The sequence below is a fragment of the Gossypium hirsutum genome, chromosome A13, assembly GCF_007990345.1.
Source record: "Gossypium hirsutum isolate 1008001.06 chromosome A13, Gossypium_hirsutum_v2.1, whole genome shotgun sequence".
NCBI lineage: Eukaryota > Viridiplantae > Streptophyta > Magnoliopsida > Malvales > Malvaceae > Gossypium > Gossypium hirsutum.
The window spans coordinates 26,616,315-26,626,394 of NC_053436.1; the positions used below are offsets into that span (position 1 = coordinate 26,616,315).

Here is a 10,080-nt window from a genome sequence, read left to right on the forward strand (position 1 = left end):
CTACCATATGTGGTTTGTATTAGATTTGCTACATTGTATTGCATGGAATGAGATGATATGATCAAAGGAAGTATTGGCAGTATACCTGCATTTAATTTTTATTGAGTAACCACAGCCATAGGTAGATTCCATCTACGAAGTTTTGTTGTACATTCACAACCCTTTGGCAACTATCATCTGCAAGCATGTTGTGCATCCATGACCATTGCTAGATTTCATCTGCAATATTTTGTTGCGCACCCACATCCATCTGCAAATTTCATCTACGGTGTTTTGTTGTGTGTCCACAACCATTGACAATAAAACTGCAACCTATTGGTGGTTAATCCATAATTTGGTGTGCTGGTGGTTGGAGTTCTAGGGAAACTCCCATTGTGGTGTGTAGCGATGAGGTATGATGGATTCTATTTAAAAAACCCAAAATTGTATTTGTCTAAAAATCTAGAAGTTATGTTATGAGATTTATATATATTTGCATGAAAATATACATGTGTGTATGTATATGATTATTGTGGACAAATTTGAGAGTTTGGTTAGTTTGAAAATTGTTATTGTGAGTTCTAATATATTAATGATAGTTGCATTGAAAAACCATTACTCTGAATTGAATTGCTATCTATGATTATTTTCTGCAATGTTATTTAATGTGTCTTAACAACTATTTGTATTGATTATATTGTGAATAAACTCACATTGAACGTCATAACTCACTCCCCCTTAAGTTTTCATCATTGTAGATAACCCACCAGGTTAGGATACGAATATGACATCCAAAGGGTCTCGATACAGTCTACTTTAATTTTGATTTATTAAGGCTTATTCTTATGATTTATTTTATTAGTCTGAGGACTGCAATATTTTATTTTGAAACTGTGGCATGTGATTTAGGATTTAGGGTTGCTTATTATTCCATGACACTTTACTTTAATTTTTATTTAGGATATCAAGTCAATATTATTAATTAATTATGCATGAACCTGATTTTTATTAAAAGCATAAGTAAAAACCATCTTTTTTGTTGCTAGATTATAACTAAAATTTAAGGAGCAATAAATTGATATTTAACTAAGTTTTCTACTAATATTAATAAATGTTTTAAAATGATTGTTTTTAACATTTAGATAGCTTATTGGGTCACTTTGGTGGCTAATGTAATCTTCCAAATTCATGTAATGCCATCAACCCGACCCGATTCATCGGTCCAAATCTCGAGTGTTACTATACACAATACTTAACCAAATATCAAATAGTTGACACAGGTTCCTTACTTAAAACATTTTTCTTATTAATTTAACTGAGAGACTTAACATTTGAGATGAAGGGAAAGTATTAAATATAAATTTTTACACCAAACTTGTTACAACTCATTACAGGAGAAAAGTTTGTTAAACACAGACTCTTAGGGCGTAACCCTATTCTACGCCACATTTCCACTATATGCATAATAACCTACTTCATCGCTACCCTGGCGCACTCTAGGTGTTGTACCTCCTGGCGGATTCTCTTACCATAATACTTGAAACAATAATAGAAAAAACTGCGAAAAATGGCTAGGAATGAGAATGATCTTGGTCTCAATGATAATACGAATGACCAAGACGTTAATCCTCCTATTCGTAGGGTGATAGATGACAGAGATAGACCAATCCGAGAGCATGTCGTGCTAATTTTGGATGATCTAAATCCAAGGATAGTTAGACGACAAATTCAAGCTCAACAATTTGAGCTAAAATCAATAATATTTCAGATGTTACAAATAGTAGGACAGTTTAGTGGATTACCTACTGAAGATACAAGATTGCACTTAAGACTTTTTTCTAGAGGTTTGTGACTTTTTTAGACAACAGGGTGTTCTTGAAGATGCTCTACGACTTAAACTGTTTCCATATTCATTAAGAAATTGTGAGAGAGCATGGCTGAATGCTTTTTCATCAGAAATAGTGGCATCATGGAATGATCTTTGCCAGAGGTTTTTGCTACAATATAAAACACCAAATATGAATGTCAAGCTTAGAAATGACATCACATCTTTTTGTCAATCAGACGATGAAACACTATATAAAGCTTGGGTATGATTTAAAAACTTAATTCGAAGATGTCTAATGCATGGATTTTAACATTGGATAAGATGGATATATTATATAATGGGTTGAATGCGTACACGAGGATGGTAGTTGATGCTTTTACTAATGGTACTTTGTTGGATAAATCTTATACTGAAGCATATGAGAGTTTGGAAAATATTGCCAACAATGATTATCAATATGTAACCACAAGAGTTGGGATGGATAAGAGAGCTGCTGGTACTATGGAGTTTTAAGCAATCACTTCATTGATAGCCCAGGTATCTATTTTAGCCAATATGATCAAAACAATTAAGAAACCCACTATAGTTCAGGAGATGACAGTAGCTGAGATAGTAGCTGAGCTATCCTGTATTTATTGTGGTGAAGATCATATGTTTGATGAATGCTCATCAAACCCAGCATATGTGTACTACATGGGTAATTTTAACTGGAATAGTAATCTCTATTCTAACACTTACAATTCAATGTGGAAGCAGCATTCAAATTTTAGTTGCAATAATCAAGGTGCGGGGAATTCAAACAATGTTGCAAGGTAGAATGCACTGCCTAGTTATAATAATCATTTTTCGAGACAGAATATTCAATAGGGTCAAACATCACCATCCTTGACATCCATTGAAGCCTTGTAGAAGGAATATATGGCTAAAAACGATGTTGTAATTTAGAGTCGGGATGCTGTAATTTAGAGTCAAGTTGCGTCTCTCTGAGCTCTTGAGAATCAAGTGGGGAAAATAGTGAATACTTTGAATTTGAGGCCACAAGGAGCACTACAAAGTGATACAAAGAATTCAAGAACACAAGACAAGGAACATTGCAAAGCAATTACTCTTAGAAGCAGGACTTAGCTGGAAGGCATTGTTCAAGATAGCATTGGAGAAGAAAACAGCTACAGACTCAACCAGGGAAATAATTTAGACTCATCTGAATAACATACTACGCCTGAAAAGGGTAAACAACAAAATGCTATGGTAGAATGAGATCATGTTGTCAACAAAAATGACAAGGCAAAACAATATCAACAACTTGAAGGACGACCACCTATACCTTTTCCTTTGTTATTTCATAATTCTAAGTAGGATATTAAGTTCAAAATATTTCTGGATGTATTGAAGAAACTCCATATCAATAGATCGCTGGGAGAAGATTTGGAGCAAATGCATAATTACATGAAATTTATGAAAGGTATATTGTCAAAGAAGCATAGATTGGGAGAATTTGAGACTGTTGCTCTCACTGAAGGGTGCACAACAATGTTTACCAATAAATTACCTCCAAAGTTTAAGAACCCAGGGAGTTTCACTATCCCATGTTCAATTGGAAATCAATATGCTAGTAAGGCGTTATGTGATCTAGGAGCGAGTTAAATCTAATATCTATGTCTATTTTCAAGAAGCTGGGAATTGGAAAAGCAAGACCTACTACGGTTATGTTGCAACTAGTTAATCGATACTATGTGCATCCGAAAGGTAAAATTGAAGATGTGTTGGTAAGAGTAGATAGATTTATCTTTCCTGCAGATTTTCTTATTTTAAAATATGAAGCTGACTAAGATGTGCCAATTTGTAACACCCCTTACCCGTGTCCAACACTGGAATAAGGTACGAGGCATTACTAGACTTATACACAAGTAATCATACAAAATCGAGACGTAAATTTCCATCCAAATTTAAAAATTTTCATATACTTTCATATTGTCCCTAGAACGAGCCTACGAGGCCCAAAACATACATTGAAAGTGGGACTAAACCGAGAACTTTAGAAAATTTCACAACACTTAGAAAATTTTTAATGTATTAAGAGCCACATGCCCGTGTGCGCAGGCCGTGTGGTCTCACACACCCGTGTCCCTAACCCGTGTAACTCTCTATTTGTCACCCAAGAACAAATTGAAGTCACACAGCCAAGTAACACGCTCGTGTGCTAGGTCGTGTGGTCGATTTAAAATTTATGATTTTTCATAAAATAGGTGTAGACTTCACACGTCAAGGGCACACGCCTGTGCCTAACGCTGTGTCATCCACACGGCTGAGACACACGCCCCTGTCTCTGCCCATGTGTTCAATTCTGAGCATTCTGTTTTACAACAATTAAGGTGCAGGGGACATACGGCCAGATCACATGCTCATTGGGCAAGCTGTGTGTCACACACGACCTAGACACACGCCCGTGTATCTACCCATATGGACAAAAACAGGGCTATTTACCAAGCCATTTTGTCACCCTTTAATGCACACACCTACACAACAAAACATAGCACCAATCCAAGAAATAAAATTCAACTATTTCAGCCAAAATCAAGACATCCACACATCATTCACATGCTACCATTTATCACATACGAACATTACATACTTATCAACTGAAACCATGCAAACTTCCACATCCATGAAAATATCATCATGTGCATATATACTTAAACCAATATTAGCTAATTTCAATTGCCATTTACAAAATGAATTATCAACCAACATAAGCCAACACATTTGGCCAAATTAATTATGACACATAACAAAATGATCAAGTCCCTATACATGCCATAACTCAAATTGTTGAATTCATTGGTACCCAAAATAATCAGTTGATAGTGTGGTGGAGTCTCCAACGATCCTCAAATCCGAGCTAGCTTAGTGACACTATATGACAAGGGAAAAGAAAGGGGAGTAAGCTTTAAAGTTTAGTAAGTTCCTATGCAAATAATAAGCAACATAAACACATATTTAACATACAATTAACATGAGGTAAATTAACTTAAATGTTATTATAAATCTCATAGTCAAACTTACTCAATCATAACCTTACCAAGGGTTCATCACATAACGAGCTCATTACGTATAAGTTTTATGTATGTGCCTGAGTCTTGAAATAGATTTACACACAATTAATCTTTAACATACTTGTGAAATTACCCGTTGAACCACTTGGAAAACTCAAGGATACTGAGGAGTTCCGTACACACGATATCATACCAATGCCATATCCCAGATATGATCTTACATATAATCTTGTATCGATGACAATAGCCCAACTATGGTCTTACACGAAGTCTCATATCGATGCCATATCCCAAAAATGGTTTTACCCGAAATCTCATATTGATGCCATATCCCAAATATGGTCTTACACAAAGTCTTAGTAACCCTAATGTCATGACATTTGTATCCTATCTATTCCTAAGGTTCAACTCGGATTTCATGCTTTTCGTAACTTTGTCGAATACGTCCAATGGTCAATCACAATTCATACAATAATAAAGCATTTGAACATGATTAAAACAATGCATTATTTACATACAAACTTACCTCGGTACAAAATAGTAGAAATGAGACTTAATCGTCAAACACATTGTTTTTCCCCCGATCTAGGTCTGAACCTCGTTTCTCTTGATCTATAATAGCAAATTTAACTCATTTATTATTCATATTATTCAATTCAGTCCAAAAATTATATTATGGCAAAATTATATTTTTGCCCCTATACTGACATTTTTACACTTTGGTCCCTAGGCTCGTAAATTGAAATCTATTCAAATTTTTCAAGACCCAAGCCTAGCCAAACCTCTTTCATGCTTATAACAGCCCACATGTTCATTTAATCACACTTTTACACACATTTTATAACCCTTTTACAAATTGGTCCTTTTGACATTTTCATAAAAATCACCTTGCAAAAGTTGTTTATCATACACCAAATACACATTTTCTACCATTAGACATCAAAATACATACATATCTAACATGAGTCAAACCCTAGACCTTAATCATTTCTCAAATTACTGGTCAAAATAGATAGATTGAGTGATAACGTCTTTAGAAATGTAAAGAGCATTAAAAACGGGGCAAGAACGGACTTACAATCGAGCTTGAAAGTGGCCAAACCCTAGATATGGCGTTCCTTCTAAATTTCGACACAACGGGGAGAAGATGGACAAGAATTTTGGCTTGATTTTTGCTTTTTAATTCATTTAATTACCAAATGACCAAAATGCCCTTTTCTTAAAACATTAAAATTATTTTACCTCATGTCTATTTTTGTCCAACTTAAAGTAAAATGGTCTAATTACCATCTAAGAACCTTCAATTTAAAATTTCATAGCAATTAGACACCTATAGCATGTAGAACTCAGCTTTTGCACTTTTTTTAAGTTAGTCCTTTTTGCTAAATTGAGTGCTCAAACGTTAAAATTTTCGAACAAAATTTTCAAGAAATCATTCCATGAAATTGTAGACGATAAAAATGTAATAAAAAAAAGTTTTACTACATCGGATTGTGGTCTCGAAACCACTGTTCCGATTAGGCCCAAAATCAGGTTGTTACAATTCTCCCCCTTTAGGGATTTTCATCCCCGAAAATCTTACCAGAAAATAGGTTTGGGTATTATTTTCTCATAGCTTCCTCAGGTTCCTACGTAGCCTCTTCGGCCCCATGTCGTTGCCATAAAACTTTCACTAAGGCTATACACTTATATCTGAATTGTTTAACTTCCCGAGCTAAAATCTTGATCGGTTCTTCACCATACGTCATACCCAGTCGAATCTCAATCTCTGATGGAGAAATCACATGTGAAGGATCAGAAAGATATCATTGTAAAATTGACACATGAAACACGTTATGGATCCTTTCCAACCTTCTGGTAAAGCTAACCGATATACTACTGGCCCTACTCTTTCAACGACTTTATATGGCCCAATGAAACATGGACTTAACTTGCCTTTACGACCAAATATGAGAATTTTCTTCCACGGAGATACTTTTAGAAATACTTTATCACCAGTCTAAAATTCGATCTCTTTTCTTTTCAAATATGCATATGAATTCTGTCGATCAGAAGTTGCCTTCAAGCAGTCATGGATTACCTTCACTTTTTCTTCAGTTTTCCCAACCAAGTCAACCCCGTGAATCTGTTTCTCACTAAGCTCGATCCAATACAAGGGTGTTAAGCACTTACAGCCATATAATGCCTCATAAGGTGCCATTTTTATACTCGACTGAAAACAGTTGTTATAAGCAAATTCGACCAATGGTAGATACTTTTCCCAACTACCTTCAAAATCTAGAACACAAATTCAGAACATATCTTCAAAAATTTGAATCACTCTCTCAGCCTGACCATCAGTCTGTTGATGAAAAGCGGTACTAAAGTTCAGCTTCGTACCCAAAGCTTCTTGTAACTTCTTACAAAACCGTGAAGTAAACCTCGAATCTCTATCCGAAATGATAGAAATAGGCACCCCTTGCAATCTCGCAATCTCAGCAATGTACAGTTTAGCTAGCTTATCAATGATAGAAATTGAGCCAATTTCGTTAATCTATCAACAACAAACCAGATGACATCTTTCTTTTTCGAAGTCAAAGGCAACCCAGTTACGAAGCCCGTAGTAATCCTATCCCACTTCCACTTAGGTACCATCACTGGCTGAAGTAATCCCGAAGGCACTTGGTGTTCGACTTTCACTTGTTGACAAATTAAACACTTCGAAACAAACTCTGAAATATCTAGTTTCATACCTGACCACCAATACCATTACCTCAAATCATTATACATTTTCATACTACCCGGATGCACGGATAAACAACTATTATGTGCTTCATGAAGAATTTTTTGGATAAGTTCCTCAGTTTTTGGTATACAAATTCTACCTTGGAACATCAAACAATCATCGGATCTGATATGAAAATTTGAATCACTACCCGATTCACAACGAAAACTTTTAGCTTGCAAGTCACTATCATATTTCTGAGCTTCACAAATTTGTTGAAGAAATAACGGTCTACCTCTCAACTCAGCTAGAATCGAACCATTATTGGACAAAGTCAACCGTGTATTCATCTCTCTCAAAGCAAATAAAGTCTTTCTACTTAACGCATGCACGATTTTCCTTACCGGAGTGGTAATCAATTACTAGCTCGTAATCCTTAAGTAACTCGAGCCATCTCTGTTGCTGCAAGTTTAAATCTTTTTGAGTAATCAAGTACTTTAAACTCTTATAATCAGTAAAGATATGACATTTCTCACTGTACAAATGATGTCTCCAAATTTTTAAAGCGAACACAATGGTGGCTAATTCCAAATATGCGTCGGATAATTCTTCTCATGCGGTTTCAACTATCTCAAGGCATAAGCTATCACTTTGCCCTCTTGTATCAACACACATCCTAATCCATTCAGTGACGCATCACTATAAATCACAAAATCTTTTCCCGATTCAGGTTGCACTAAAATCGGTGCCTCAGTCAATAGTGCTTTCAACTTCTCAAAACTTTGTTCACATTTTTCGTACCATTCAAATTTAACATCTTTTTGCAACAGTTTAATCATAGGAGTAGCAATCATCGAAAATCCTTTGAAAAAAGTTGGTAATATCTTACTAATCCCAAAAAGCTTTTAACTTCAGATACATTCCTCGGCAGTTTCCAATCAACAATTGCTGAAATCTTACTTGTTTCAACCCGAATACCATCATCTGAAACAATATATCCCAAAAATTTGACTTCTCGGAGATAAAACTCACTTTTACTGAATTTAGCAAACAATTGTTTATCTCTCAAAGTCTGTAATATAGTTCTCAAGTGCTTGGCATGCTCGGACTCATCTCAAGAATAAATTAGGATATCATCGATGAACACAACCACAAACTTACCTAAATATGGTCGGGAGATTCTATTCATCAAGTCTATAAAAATAGCAGGTGCATTAGTTAGTCCGAAAGGCATAACTAGAAATTCATAATGCCCATACCTTGTCCTAAAAGTGGTTTTCGGCACATTCGCCTCTTTAACTCACAACTGATAGTAGCCAGATCTCAAATCAATTTCCGAGAATACCGTTGCTCCTCTCAACTGATCAAATAAGTCATCAATCCTCGATAAAAGATACTTGTTCTTTATAGTCACCTTGTTGAGCTGTCAGTAGTCGATACAAAGCCTCATTGATCCGTCTTTCTTCTTTACAGATAACACGGGAGCACCCCAGGGAGAAAAACTGAGTCTCGCAAAACCCTTATCTATCAACATTTGCAACTGAGCTTTCAATTCTTTCAATTTAGATGGAGCCATTCTATACAGAGCAATACATATCAGTGCGGTCTCTGGTACTAAATCAATACCAAACTCAACTTTTCTAATCAGAGGTAACCCAGGAAACTCTTCTGGAAACATATCTAGATATTCACAAACTATTGGCCCTAACTCAATCTTCAATTCAGACATCCTTGTTGATAAACTCCAAATTATACATAGTTTTCCCCAAATACTTAGCATATTTATGGATGTTTACTACTAGATTTGTGGATTTTGGTGCTCTTAATCCGGTTATTTCATGTTTTAAGATCAGGAGAGCACCAAGAGTCAAAAGGAGCCAAAAATGAGCTAAAAAGGGACAAAATAGACCAAATCGAGAAGATCACACGGCCTAAGCCTTGCCACACGGGCTGCTCACACATCCGTGGCCTTTGGGGGTGTCGACCAAGGTGTACACGATTCACACGGCCTGGCAATTAAGCCCACATGGTCGTGTGCAATTTAACGGATCGAACACGGCCTAGCAAACACGTCACACGACCGTGGCACACGGGCGTGTCCTTTTTTCAAAGAGTTGTATTTTACACGGAAGAGGATACTTAGGAAGGAAGAAAGCCAATCCAAAACCTATATAAAAACCCTAAGTACGACCTAGTAAGGGGGCCTCTTCCAGAACTTTTCTGGAATACAGAACCACACGCCAGGAATTACTTGAAGGAAGCCAGACGATCCATCCCAAAAGCCGGAGCTACTCCAAGACTGAAGATCTCTCTCAGAATTCCTTCAGGGGTTTTAGAGTTTTCTTTATGTTTTGTTATTTTTATACTTTTGAGATGTACTCTTATTTTATTATGAGCTAAACCCCTTAGATACCTAAGGGGGATAAAACCTATGATGGATCTTGTTATTATTATCTGAATTGTATGGTAAATACTTGATTTGTTCTTAATTATGTGTTCTTAAGGCTTGAGTTAAT

The 10,080-nt window shown here is 35.8% G+C and overlaps 1 non-coding gene across 1 annotated transcript; it reads right to left on the reverse strand.

Moving 5' to 3' along the window:
* Nucleotides 1–2,006: 2,006 nt before the first annotated feature.
* On the reverse strand, nucleotides 2,007–2,113 carry LOC121212942 (small nucleolar RNA R71). Its single transcript, XR_005908313.1, has one exon. It is a non-coding gene; the product is annotated as a small nucleolar RNA R71 (small nucleolar RNA).
* Nucleotides 2,114–10,080: the final 7,967 nt, after the last annotated feature.